The sequence below is a fragment of the Sarcophilus harrisii genome, chromosome 3 (genome assembly GCF_902635505.1).
Source record: "Sarcophilus harrisii chromosome 3, mSarHar1.11, whole genome shotgun sequence".
In the NCBI taxonomy this organism is placed as follows: domain Eukaryota; kingdom Metazoa; phylum Chordata; class Mammalia; order Dasyuromorphia; family Dasyuridae; genus Sarcophilus; species Sarcophilus harrisii.
The window spans coordinates 447,138,820-447,149,516 of NC_045428.1; positions in this window are offsets into that span (position 1 = coordinate 447,138,820).

A 10,697-nucleotide genomic window follows, 5' to 3' on the forward strand; every position below is an offset into this window, starting at 1 on the left:
GTACAGATACAAAATAAAAACACCCTGCTATCATGGTCCTTTCACTGTATTGGGGAAAAAACGCTTGCTCAGATAACCCAATGGAAAATATTTATATATTTTTATCTGTAACTGATTTCATTAATTAAAGACAATGCGCATGTGCTTGCATGTAATATAGTCTATAGCTAAACAGTGCTGCTTCTTGAGTTATGGTTCAGTTTGGAGAATTAGTAGGAAGACAGTCCTAAGATTTGGGCTCCAAAGTTGGAAGGGAAGCTAGAAGTCATCTGATCCAATCCCCTCATTTTATAAATAAGGAAATTGGGGCCCAGAGAAAGGCAATTTGCCCCAGATCACATAGGTGAGAATTAAACCCAGGTCCTGACTCCAAAGTGAGTATTTGATTTTTGTTTTGGGAAGCTAACTTTTATGCCATCACATAGAATTCCCCGCAAATTTAATTCATCCAGTGAGGTGGTAACATAGCAGCAGTAGTATTTCTTCATAAAATGCTTTTACCACTTTGTGTTTCTATGAAGAAAATACTTTATGCTTTCCCACTTAGTAAGGTGAGGCTTAGACAAGTCAAGAAACTTGACTGTAGTTGCATAACTAATAATTTTCAAAGTCAGAGTTTGATGCTAGATCTACTTTCCAAGTATACCACATTGTAGAGTACAGTTAATAACAGACTAATGATGACAACAAGCTAATATACATGTGCCAGACTCCAAGTAATAAGCATAGAGCAGAAAAAGTCTTGTGTCCTGAATTTCCAGTGTCTATTAAGACTAGACATTTTTTGGAAATTCATAACCTGCTGTGGTTAATTTTCTTCAAATATTAATAAGAAAATTCCCTCTCTCTACCACTACATCCTCCCCCAGTCAATTGGTGCTCAAATTTGGGCTTTCTGTACACAAATGAATGGCTTAATAAAAACTGGAAATATGAGGAAGGAAGAAGGCAAATGGAGCACATAGGACATTTAATCATGTTCTTGTGGCAGAGCAGTGATGCTGAGCCAAAGCAGCAATGCTGATGTTTTCTTTCTTCTTTAGAATGCCCAGCACTATACTTGGAGTGGGTGCAGAAGTATTCATCTTAGCGCTGCTCTGGGTGTTGATATTGCTGCTGTGTGTGCTGTTATCCCGAGCCTCCAGTCTAGCTAGGTAAGATGTTCTTTCCAGCTGGGAGTCCTAGGTAAAAGCAATTAGAGGTGAAATCGCTGACACTCATTAAACATTTAGAATTCAGGCGATCATTTTTGTAATTACTGGCAGTTTGAATGAGTTGCATTTTAGTCTATCATAAACACTAACTATGTTATTTATAGTCTAAAGGAAAGATTTATTTTTTTAGTTTTTCACTGTGAAGTGGGAAATTATGCCAGAAATATAGAGAAATAATCTTTCTTTGCTTTTCGCAAAAAAAAGTATTTTCAATTGTATTTGATTAATTCTTTCTCTGAAACTCTAGGTCTAGGCCCAGAAAAAGTGAAAAAGTAATGGATACCTTAAACCAGCAATGATTGTGAAGTTAAGGCCATATATTAACTTCTGAGAAATAGTAATTAAATGTGCTAGCCTACAGATATTCTGCCTGTCCTACCAGAATGAGGAAAAAGGTTATACAAAAAAGCCTGTTTTGACTTGCATTGTTATGGTTATTACAATGTGACCCTATGATCAGAGGCAAAAACAAAGACCCCAGACTTGCAACATTAGAAATTTGGATTCTGTTAGGAATACTTCTGGCTAGTATCTATGTAAAACAGGACCAAGAGACTTTAGAAAAATCTCCAAAATCTATTGAGCCAGGTTGACAATAGGACTTCTGAGCATTGTTTTGGGACTAGACTCTATAATACTGACTTTGAGTAGCAGGCTAAGCCCAACACATTGGTGGAAAATGTGAATGGTGTTCTTAATACTTGTGTGTTGGTCTTTCAGGTTCTCTGTCATTTTTGTTTTCTTTGCTGCTTCTGATCATCACATTAGTTCTATTATTTTTTCCCTGGGCCACTGAGGTTCCAATCCCAGAGGTAGAAATGAAGGTAAAATTCTGTTTCTTTTTGCCTTTCTAATTATGATTCTTATGTGTTTCCCAAATCTAATGGGATGTTTCCTGATGTAGGGTTGATTTGTTATATGATATTAGAAAAGCTGTGGTGGCAGAAAAATGAAGGAGAAAGCACAGAGAGAGTTTTTAATTCCCATTCTGCCCATTCTCTAAGAAAAATAATCTACTTCTGAATCTTTGCTGGAACATTATCAGACATTTATGTGCCTGTTACAATATTTTCTCAAACCTCCATCATATCAAACCAACAGTACAGCTTTCAAAGCCAGTTCAGATTTTGTAGTGACTCAAGCTTGCTGAGTGAGATACTTTTCCTCCTCAGTATAAATTTTTCCATCTGTGAAGTAGGGAGAATAGTTCCTTATTAAGAAAAATAATCAGCAAAAAAGAACATCACTGTTGAAAGGTAAAATGGAGAGAAATTCTTTGGTATTGAAAAAGAGGGCCCAACTAGAAGTCAGAAGTCCTAGCTCTAAGAGACTTTAGCTGTCTGCAAAGTGCTTAACTTGTCTAAACAACACTATACTCATCAATAAAAAAGGAATGACTTACTTTATAGGTTTGTGGTGAGGAAAATACTTTATAACAAGTAATGTAAGTTATAAAAGATTTCCCTAAATGTAATCTTAAGATCCTTCTTTTGCCTCATTTTCTGCTTGTCTGCCAATAGTTTGTTGTCACTGTCCCAAGATCCTTTTCATTATCATATAAGATTATAGCTGTACCACAGAATGATATATCTGGTCTCAGATCCTTGAGCTGTCTTCCTCTCTCCTATCAGCCCTTGGTGCTCAAATACTTGTACAAAGTGTTAGGCTTTTAATTTTGTTGCAAAATTGGTACCTACCTTTATCAGAGGGTGATTTAACTTCCTGAAATACTCTAAAAATTCTTTACTCTGTACTTCTTTACTAGAACTCCCCTAGACCCCACTCCTCTCAAAGTAGCAGTTAGTTTCTTTATTCCATGCCAGGCCAAGATGAAGAAATTTTAGCCTTTCCCTCTAAAGATTAAGAGCTGTTTCTTTTTAGCCATATCCTAAATTACGATTTCTTTTTAAATGTTTTATTGATGCTTTTATTTTTTTTTTTACTTCACTGTTACTTCGCATCGACTTTCTTACCCTCCCCCAATAAAATAACTTACCTAGAAAATTAGTACAGTAAAGCAAAATCACTCATTGAAGATGTATTAAAATGTAGTCTTCTTCTAAAAGCCCAGCACCTTTCTGACAAGAGAGGAGGAAAGCCAAGTTTAGTTTTTTCTCCTTTGCCTGTAATCCAGTAGAAGTAGCAGGAACTATCACTGTTGCACAGAATCCCTATAGAAAACTATTCATGGGCTGAAATGGAACTTCTGTGATCTTTGCAACTCATTGGTTATGAAAATTTATGAGAATGTTTTCTATTAACATTTGGACAATTATATCTTTAAATGCCAGAATTTCTGTTAATCTTTCAGAAAAAAAGTTGCTGTTTTAAGTGCTGTCTATCTATATGTGAACTGGAATAAATTTTTACCTCAATTTCCCCATCTCTGAAATGGAGAGAATGTTAGCTGCCTTCCTTTTTGAGCAATTGCAGATATAAATTCTAGAGGGAAAACTGCAGAAAAAGAAGATACTATAAAATCAATCATCCTTTGTCACAGGAGTCTCAGACTCAAGAGAAAAGTGGGGTTTGGACAAAATCTGCTTGTCAGCATGGCCAGCAAAATTGGAGTTCTCATTTGCAGCATTTCCAGAACTGGCCCCAGTAGCAGCCTGGCTCAATACTATATCAATAATACATGACCTGGGCCTTCTGCAACCAAGGCCTGCTAATTGGCTAATTAAAAAGTGAAACGTGTCGAACGAGCAAACATGTAGCCCACAAGAGACTTGTTCTGTACTAGAGCCAAGGTCAAACTTATGTTTAAGCTGTTTCATCAAACTGACCTTTGTTGTAAGCTGAGCAATCCCTTGAGTAGCTAGGGTTGTTGCAGCCCTTTTCTTCTTGGGTCTTTGGATCCCAAGCACACTAGTGCTTGGATTTGACAGGTGCTCTGTGTCTGGATCTCTACTCAAGACATGTGGGATTATCTTCCAGGTGTTGTGTTCCAAAACCTTGGAGGCTGTGATGTTATTGTTTGGACTTTATTGCTGCCTAGCTATGTTGGTAGATTATCACTATGTGAATTTAGGAAGAATAGAGGTCTGAGACCATTTAACGTGATAGAGGAGCTGAGGATAAAATCATTATTAACTTTAGGTTTCAATCAGTGCCCAAACCAGAATCTTCTAGTGTGACTGGTTGATAGGTATTAATTTCTTTCAGGGATCAGCATATGACTTTGGGGATAGTACTGAAACAAATATTTTAGCAGATGTCACAAGCAATTGGTTGTAATCACATTTGTTCAAGAAATGTTGGGTGTGTGAATATTTATAAAGTGTTCACATATCTTTAGATGAATGTTACAGAGTATTATTTTGAGGCTTATTTTATCAGGGATTTTCCTAGATTCCTCTGGATTCAGGCTGTGTTAGAATAGAAAAACATCACCCAGGTAATGTAGAAATAATGACTCTTCTAGAACTCTTCTAGGTGTTTCTAAATCCTTAGCCTGTTAGTTCATTAAAATTCTAATTCATCTCAGCTCTAAGGAGAAATACCTTATCTATAAAGGAAAGCCAGAGTAGAGTAGTATCTTAAAGTTATAAACAGGAATTAGTGATCTTTGCTAATTAGAGGTTTTTTACTTTTTATAACAAAAATGTTAAAATGAAAAACAGCTCCCTGGATATCACTTCTGATATTGTTTTCCTCTATTCTCTAGATCCTTGACAAGTTCTTCATTGGTCATTATGTTCTACTGGTTTTTCTCAATGTTTTTTTCCTTGGAAGTCTCTTTCTGGTTCTAATTCACTTCAGTCTTGGTAAGGACCATTTAAAGAAATACCAAAAACTACTAATTGAACAGAGCTGCTGTATGAATTCTATGAATATTGAAACTCATTGAAGGAGCTATGGAATTATTTTGGTGAGTATATATTCTCCTTGAGAAATGGTGTTATCTTCATAATCACTTAATTATTTTGGAGTAGGACTTAAATTAAGCAGGATAAAATGGAATGAATTATGGGAAGAAAATATTTCCCAACAGCTGGCAGAGGTCAAAAACAGATACTTTATGATTATTGGTGATATTACATTGCTTGAAAATGGCACTTAGATCTTTTTTTTAAAAAATTTAATAGCCTTTTATTTACAGGTTATATGTATGGGTAACTACAGCATTGACAATTGCCAAACCTCTTGTTCCAATTTTTCTCCTCCTTCCCCTTACCCCCTCCCCCAGATGGCAGGATGACCAGTAGATGTTAAATATATTAAAATATAAATTAGATATGCAATAAGTATACATGACCAAACCGTTATTTTGCGGTACAAAAAGAATCGGACTCTGAAATATTGTACAATTAGCCTGTGAAGGAAATCAAAAATGCAGGTGGGCAAAAATATAGGGATTGGGAATTCAATGTAATGGTTTTTAGTCATCTCCCAGAATTCTTTCACTGGACGTAGCTGGTTCAATTCATTACTGCTCCATTGAAACTGATTTGGTTGATCTCTTTGCTGAGGATGGCCAGGTCCATCACAATTGGTCATCATATAAGTATATAATGATCTCTTGCCCCTGCTCGTTTCACTCAGCATCAGTTCGTGTAAGTCTCTCCAGGTCTTTCTGAAATCATCCTGTTGGTCATTTCTTACAGAACAATAATATTCCATAATATTCATATACCACAATTTATTCAGCCATTCTCCAATTGATGGGCATCCACTCAGTTTCCAATTTCTGGCCACTACAAAGAGGGCTGGCACTTAGATCTAAGTGTTACTTTCATGTAGTGGTTAAATGTTAATCACATTATGTTAGAGCAGGGCTTCCTTTTTTCTTAATTTTTTATTTATTATTTAATTTTTTTTTCATTTAATAGTATTTTTTTCCAATTACATGTAGAAATAGTTTATAACATTTTTTGTAAGATAGTGTTCCAAATTTTTCTCCCTCCCTAACTTCTCCCCAAGACAGAAATCTGATATAAATTATAGGTGATTTCATATTAAATCATATTAAACATAATCATATTAAACATAATTCCTCATTAGCCATGATGTGGAAAAAAATCAGAAAAGAGAAATGCCATGAGAAAGAAAAAAAAAGTGAAAATAATATGCATTAATCTTCATTCAAGTCTCCATTGTTCTGTTTCTGGATATGGATGGCATTTTCCATTCCAAGTCTATTGAAATTGACTTGGATCATTATATTGCTAAGAGTTAAGTCTATCATAGTTGATCATCATACAGGGTTGTTAATTGATCATCACATGTTGCTGTTACTGTATACACTGTTTTTGTTTTGCTCACTTAACTCAGCATCACTTTATACAGAACTTGCCAGATTTTTCTGAAATCACCTATAGAACAGGATTTCTTAAACTTTTTCTATTCACAACCCTTTTCTGCCCAAGAAATTTTTACACAATCCCAGTCATATAAATATATAAAATTGGTATACAAATCAAATGTTTACTGATAATAAATAATGGGAAGTTATTTTAAAACAATTCTTTGGTATATAACTTTATCCATAGCCATAACTTATATACATATAAATATAGCTATCATTTATTAAACATGAAAGCCAATTTGCATACTGAGATGAATGTACTTGTTTATTTTTTACATAAAGAATTAAAGTTTACATAAAGAATTAAATCTTGATGGAATATTTGATATCTTTTACTTGCAGCCAAATTTTTCAGAACCCCATAGTTTAAGAAGCTTTGTGCTAGAGAATTCTAACATAGATATTGGTCTCATTTCCTATCTAAGAAAACAGTTAACCCTGTCTTTTGTGTATTCCAAGTTCAATAAAAAGTGACAAAAGAGGTAATAGTAGAAGTAATAGTAAATAGTAATAGAATTCTTCATTTTGGTAGTGAATAAATTGAAATACATTGCATCTTGTACCCTCATTTTCTCCTTCTTGAGCTTTTCTTCATTTATTATTATATGAATTCCAATTTGAAACATTCTTGTATTCTCTTGGTACTCTATAATTCCTTCACCAGAACTGTACATTTTTAACTGTAACCAGAACTGTACATCACTAGCTATTCATCGTTAGTGTCTGGTATGTCCTTTTACCTGTTTGAAATCTCAGACTGAGTGATATTAGTCATGAAATGGGCAAGGACTCTAAATTTTATCGGTTTTCAAAATCACAAGAAGACTATTTAATGCTTTGTCTTTTAGCTTGAAATAAGAAACCTGAAAATGAGGGCTACAAGTCAAATAAGCTGAAGTTTCTGAAAATTCAAGATTTTGGTCGCTTTGATTGTGAACAGAGAGAAGCCATAATTCCTGTCCAGAAGTATAGGAACTAAATTTTGACAGGAACAGAGCTTAGGGAATAATCAGGCATGGGGATAAGTTGAATTTTCCCCAATTTGTCTTGGGTCCTACCTTATCATCTTCAATTAAGATAGACCTTACAGAATAATATAGTTAGGGCTGAGGCTTTACTACAAAAATAGAGAATGCTTCAGAGAACTTTTTGTAAGGAACCTGTTTTGGCACAGACAATATGTAAGGGAACAAAAGGGATAACTGGGACATCATCTAAACAGATTGGAAGGCAAGAGAAGACTAACAGATTTTATATTATTGTACTGTACTCTGGTTCAGAGCAGTTGCATCTGCTGCTCCCAAGACCCCAGGTGCCTATGAGCTGCAGCACAAAGATGCTGGGCCAACCCAAGCAGAACAATGATTCCTAACAAGCACAGGCTTTTGCTTGTCAGCTTCTCCTGGGAGAATCCCTGCTGAAAGCAAGTCTGGGAAGATTCCTATGGATAGGTGGGCCAGTCATATATCCATACCCCCCTTTCTGCTTTCTCAATAGATGTTTACCCGTCAGATCACTATGTTAACAGGAATGAGATTGTCAATAGTTATTAAAATAGAATTCAAAGGCAAACCAAGTTGGGAACTTTTCATTTTCCCCCAATACCACCATTCATAAACAGCTATTTCAAAAATAGTGGTTACAATCCTGTGGGTGGCAGGGATGGCCTTAAACAAAACTGGACTGGGGAAAAGTATACTTTTACTGTCTTCTACACTGCTACTTGCTAGACTTAAAGTCAAAATTATGGGCTGGAGTCAAAAGAATTTTCTTATTTTGTAGCTTTCTGTCCTAAGTTCCTAGAACCCAAGTAGGAAAGACTGGTATCTATTATCAGATCTGAATTTTTCTCACAGACATAGTAGGAGAAACTCAAAACAGGTTCACTTTGTCAACTATTACTCATTTTAGCCTTAAAAGTCTTCAAAATGCATTGGATGGTATGGAAAACATGTATTTAGGATGGAGTCTGCCAGCAGAAAATTGACAAGGTAAATGGAGCACATATGAAACATGTACCATAGACTCCCTACCACTTTTAATTTTGGACATTTTGCTGTTTTATTTTGTTCATATTCAATTGGTATCCTGGTAAATACTCATAATTATAACATGAAGGTTGTTTCCCCTTACTACTTTCCTTCTTTTCTATCAGAGATGTACCCTTCAACTTTGACCCTTGGCTATCTCCCAAAGCCAATATCAGTAACTTTGGCAAGGCCATCACGTTAGACTTAACCTGTCCCTTCTCCCACTTCTCTGCCTCAGGGCCAACCATATTTGTGTCCTAACAATGCTGAGTTCTCAACCACTGCTTCCTTCTTTCCTCTTATTACTATCTTCCTCCCCCCCCCCACTCTCCAAACCTCCCAATGGGTCTCTAAAAAGGAGAAATGCAAAGAGTTATTGCTTTTTAATTACAAGTGCTATTGTAGGCATCTATAAGGAGGAACACTTTAGGCTTAATTGAGACCAAATGTGAAGTTAAATTAAATGAATAACTAATTAACGTAATGTTCTGGCATTAGCCCCGTGTGTGTGCTGAGGCCCAGAGAGAAGGCTTGACTCCAAGCCTCTTGTGAACATACAGTGCCCAAGGCAGAAGTGGGGCAGGAATCTTGGGGACTGGGGGAAATAACTGTAGAAAAGCTAATCCCAATTCTGGCTCCTCAAGACCCATAGAAATACATAAACATAACTTCTCTTTCAATTGGACACCTCCCATGGTGGGATGAAAAAGTATCACAGAGTTAAGAATTGATGAACTTCATAGTCAAACACATGGAAAAGTATCTCTGGTTCAGCCCACATATGACAATTTTCTAGGTATGCCCAATTTATGAGGTAGTAGAGAACCTCAATCCGGTCAGACTCTTAAATTGAACCTGGAATACTAAAAAAAATTTGAACAAGACTTCTTAGCAAATCAGGATGTACAAGACAAGACTAGAAGGGGGAAAGTTTTTAGACTAATCCAGATAAAGTAATTACTAGAAGGGGAAAAGTTTTTAGACTAATCCAGATAAAGTAGAGTACAATAATTGAATTTGTTGAGTCATTTTTCAGTTGTGTCCAACTCTTCATGACCCTAGTAGGGTTTTCTTGGCAAAAATGCTGGAATTTGCCATTTCTTTCTCTGGCTCATTTTGCAGATCAAGAAACTGAGGCAAACAGTGTTAAGTGAATTGTTCAAGACTGTCCAGCTAGAATAAGTGTCTAAGATCATATCTGAACCCCAACATCCTATCCACTGCACCAATCAGATGTCCCTAGTAGTAGGATTGTGTTTGTGGAAATCAAAGGAAAGAGCAAAAATGTTCAAAGAAATGAATCTATACACTGAAAACAGATAATATAGGATATATATTGTCCAGTTTTCTTTCTGACTGATCATTCTTACCTACTTAAAAATTAGTTTTCTTCCTATTTCTTAACTTGGGCAGGTAAAATTTAGTTCTCATCTCTCTAACTCTATATTCTTTCTCTGGGAAATCTCATTTATTCTTAGTCTTCAGCTATCATGTCTATACTAGTGATTCCCAAATCTGTATTTTTACCTTTGTCTTCTGAGCTCTAGAAACATCTCCAGCTTCTTAGAACACAGTCTATTTGAATGTTTTATTGTCTTCTCAAACTCAACTTGCCTAAAATCAAACTTACAATTTTCTCCTACTCTTCCATCCCTAGTTAAAACTAAATTCTTCATGTCTATAAATGGACTATTTTCCTATAGTCAAAATCACTATTACCAGAGCAAGTGAAATTTTCTTTATTGTCTCTTATGTAGTGCCTCTTTTACATTGCCACCATATCTCTCCTCCTATCTGTGATCCTACACACCATCCCCAGACAAATCTGTCATTTCCTTTATTCAATAGTCTTTGATGACGCCCAATGTTTATAGAATAAAGTTCATATTCCTTTACCTGACATTCACAATCATACATTTCAGATCTAATCACTACTTCCATAAACAACCTAATCTATTCAGTAGCCCTTAAGCACATCCCCTTGGACAGCTATATATAGTGCTATACAGTATATATATAGTGCTAGGCCTTAAGTCAAATCTGGTCTCAAGAGACTTACTAACTATGTGATTGTGAGTAAGTCACTTAATCCTATTTTATCAATTTCTCATCTGTAAAATGAGCCAGAGAAGGAAATGGTAAAGC